Raw genomic sequence first — 4,500 nt, 5'->3', positions numbered from 1 at the left:
CTGAAGACTACGGCAATATCCAAGGGGGAGTTTGTTGGTGCACAATGTCTATCGCCTACGTCATCAGTCTAAGTCGTGTCTGTAGCATGTAATAGGGTTAAAAATGTAATTTTATGTGTTTTGTACCAGTTCGCACGAAGTGGTGTTTATAAGGCCAGATCGCACGAACTGGTAATTGACCAATTCATGCGAAGTGACATGTCTATTCCATGCGAACTGGTATGCCTATAAATAGGCATGTTGGGTTTTTCATTTGTAACATTCGGGTAAAAGTTGTCACGAAGTGCTGCCGAATTCTCTGCATGTAAAAACGTTTTATATCAATGGAAAACCAGTTTAAAGAGTATTTCTCTGCTTCTACTCACATTCTAACACCGATTCAAGGTTAATAGACTGTTTCCGCCTTTCTAGTGACCTAGATTTGACTCAGACATCCTTTTTGAAGAAATTAATTCTTTACAACTTGTAAATCATTTTTCTAAAAATGTTTCTTCTTGAATTTTTCTTGTTACATATATGTTTCTACACTTGTTTAACCACTAAAAACATGGTTAATTTCTTTAAGAACTAAGCTTAGGTAAATCTTGTATTTTTAACTTGGTTTCTTGAAAAATCATTCTTGAAATCATAGATTTACAAGACTATATATTCACGTTGATCATCATTATTTAAGAAAAACAACTTACACTTTAAGTTCATGATTTACATATGGATGATTACTTTGATCTTAACATAATCATCCTCTCACCTTGCTAGACCATCTCTTTAATCACTATCTAGCAAGAATCATATGATGTTTAACATCATAAACGTGAGATATCAACAATCAACAAACATAACAACACTTAAACAACATGATTTCTATGATTTTAGTCTTATGTTTAAGTTTCATGTTCAAGATTCATAGTGTTCTTCAAGATTATCAACTTGTATCCTCTTTTATCCAACAAAATAAGATGTAAAACAAGGTGTAGAATGATCTTACTACCAGCTCAAGGCTAGGGATGATCACAAGATGAAAAAGAGGTGGATAAAAGCTTGTATGAGAGATCCTTCAACTTTCGAGAGTTCCTAGCTTCCTTATAGTGCTTCTTACACCTTAATATTGCTAGATAATGGTCGAATGATGAATGAAAATGGATGGGTTGTGTGTGTGAGTTTAAGCAGAGACTAGAGGGAGGAAGAAAAGAGAGTTTTGCAACTTGTGAAGTTGTGAAATGTTTTCTGTAGTTACTTGTGGGTTATAGACAATATCCTCCAACATATGTTAATCTCTTGGATAATATGTTATAAAAAGTGGTAGACAAGATCCATTAAAGAATTTAAATAAAATCCATGTGGGGGGGGCATATGAAACCGTATATAGGTGGGGGGTCTAGAGTTAGGTTGTAATGTGATAGTTAGGTTATGGTTGAAATCTAAGTATTATAGTTAGGTTATTAGTTACTAGTATGTTATATAGCGTGTTATGATGTTCGGGGACCATAACTAGCTTGGAAATGTTAAAACAATGCTTTTAGTGAAAATTTGGTGTGTCGGGTAGTGTCCGGTTGTTCGGTTCGTTACCGGTTCGTTAAGGTGCTAAACTACGCAGTTTAGTGTGCTTTATGTTACCTTTTGTGACAGTTTTGATTCCCGACACTTAGGAAAGCATTCAGGACCATTTAACCATATTTCTGTATGATATTAGTTTGTTTAAATGCTGAATTTTGCTGAATTATGCAGATTTCTGCAATTTATGTAAGTTTTAGGCACTTTCCAGTACTTAAACTATCACTAGGAAGGCAGTTTTATGATCCTTACTTTCCTACACACTATACTAGTGTAACTCTTGGTTTCTAGCTCATTCTGTCTCTCAATACAATGTCTGTCTATGCACTGAACTCCGTCAGCATTTTTCTGATTTGTCTGATAACTGTGCTACCTTTGTTTCGTGCATCATTTGAATCAATAAAGTGTTGCATACAATAATGATATGACATTTGCAATATATGATGCACATGTATATATGATAACAATCATCAGAAAGCAATTCATGTCATGAATTGCAAATCAGCACAGTCATTAAGCATTAATCATTTTCTAATAATTGTACGGATGGATGCAAATTTGATAGTTGTCACAGTAACATTGCATTAAACCTGAACAATTTTGAGAGTTTGAGTGAAGAGTCAGCCAAGCAATAGATGATCTTTTTAGCATCAATTCTGGAATCTTATGAAAGTTTGGTCGCAGGTAAAACTGGAAACCCAAACATGACCAAGGAAGACTACGATCAGATCGATCCAGAAGAGATGGAGCTTAAAGATATCAGATGGTGTATGGCGAGTGTAATCAGATGAGATCAAAGATTCATGGAGATTACTGGGAGGCAATGTCTTGGAGGTCCAACAACAACACTTGGATTTGACAAATCCAAAGTAACATGTTTTAAGTGTAAGCAGAAAGGACACTTCAAGAGAGATTGCTCAAATTAGAATGTGGATGAAAGCGTGAATCCATTCCATGATGATTACTACCGAAAAGCAATCTGTCATCGCATCAATGAACAACCGCCATAGATAAATCAATCACAGATCAGTGAAGGTTCTTCAAAAGAGAGAAACCAAGCTTTGGTGGTGACTCAAGAAGATGAGGGGTTCAATTGGAATAAATATGTTTCGAAAGAGAAGGTTGCATTGGTTGCTGAGGTAAGATGGAGTCGAGAACAACGCTTTGCGCGTAGGATGTTGGATGAAGTGTACGAAGTTTTCAGAGAAGAAAAAAATGCCAAGAGATGGGATGATGAGAGGAAATGTTATTTAGATCTTCAAGGAAATCCTGCAGTGGATCCAAAGATGGTATATTTTGAAGCACTGGTTGCAGCTATTCCTACTGCAGGGGAAATTTATTCAAAGATAAAAGAAGATAAAAATTATGAGGAAGAAGTGGAGAAGCACATAAAAAGAGTGATTAATGTGAGTGTAGAAAATTCGACTGAGACTTTGAAGAAGAATGTGGAAGAGATCATTGATAAGAGCCAAAAAATGATGGATAAATTTTGAAGAAGACGACCGACAAAACAACGATGGCAGATCAGACAGAGGTAAAAACTCAAACTTAATCTACTGAGTCATCAAACAAGGTTAAATCATTGGGTAATAATGATGAAATTGGTGATAAATCTGAAAATCAAAATGAATCACGGTGCAGGAAATGCATGAAAACGTGCAGTGCCTGTACTGAGAAGGATGAAAACTTAAGATCCGAAAATATTGAGTTTGCTAAAATTGAAAATGTTTTCAAAGAAAAATGTAAAGAAATGTTTGAAATTGAAAAGATTTTGGAACAAAAAGAAGAAGAGCTGACATAGATATGTGATGGTCTTGAAAAAGAAAATGAAGTTTTAAAACAAAAGTGTTCAGCAAATTGCAACGAATGTATTCAAAAAGATAATATCATTCGAGAGTTGCAAAAAGAATATGATGGGATGAAATACTCACATCATAGAGTAAAAGAAGCATATGAAACTTTGAAAAGTCAAGTTAACCATTTTGAAGAAAGAGTTTCAAAATATTCTGAAATGACAAAATTTCTTGCAGCCAAGTATAAAGGAAAACAACTGGTTTTAAATCAATATATTGATGAAGTTGCTGAACTTAAACGAGAATTGGCTGAAAAGGAATAGAAAATTAATAAATTGCAAAGTTATCATGCTTCTTCATACATTCTCGAACGCATTTTCAACACCACACCATATGATAATGATTCTAACAAGAATAAAAAGGGAATTGGATTAGAATATCACCATTGGAGAAAAATTATACTTTCTCTTATGATGAGAAGGCAGCAAAAGCAATAAACATGGTTGATCAATTGCCTGAAAATATTGATGTGACTTACACCAAATCTGATGATGTTGGTGATTCGGAGGTGGTAAGTAAGGTTGTTGAAAGCGTTTTTGAAAAATGAAAATGATTCTACTAAAAACGAAAATTCCGAATCACAAGTTGAAGATGAGGAAAGTTTTCATAAAAATTATTTGAAAAATTCAAAGTCTGAGACAAATGCGAATAATGATTCACTAAGATTGGCATATTATATGGTTGGATCGGACAAATTATTCTCAGATGTTGAAGTTCCGATTCAAAATGTCATTTCGGAAAAGATTGATAAAGTTTTTAAATTGGTAGAAATCGAAAAAGCTGAAATTGACAAATTTGCCGGTAAAGCGAGCAAGAAAGCTTTTTATAACAAACCAAGTTACAAAAAGAAAAATACAAAGGCGGGGTTGGGTTATCAAAAGAAAAAAAATCAAAAGAAAAGGTTTGAAAAGACAAATTCTCAGAAAATGATGAACTTTGTTCACCGAACAAGTTCTGAAGAAGAGAAAGAAATCTGATTTATTCGACAGACTAATGACGAATTTTATGCTCAGAAAAGGAAACAACAATAGGCCAAAGATGTTTCAAAGAAAACATGTTTGAATTGTCAACAAATTGGACATGCTGGTCACAAATG

The sequence above is a fragment of the Helianthus annuus genome, chromosome 7, assembly GCF_002127325.2.
Source record: "Helianthus annuus cultivar XRQ/B chromosome 7, HanXRQr2.0-SUNRISE, whole genome shotgun sequence".
In the NCBI taxonomy this organism is placed as follows: domain Eukaryota; kingdom Viridiplantae; phylum Streptophyta; class Magnoliopsida; order Asterales; family Asteraceae; genus Helianthus; species Helianthus annuus.
This window is presented reverse-complemented; position numbering follows the sequence as displayed.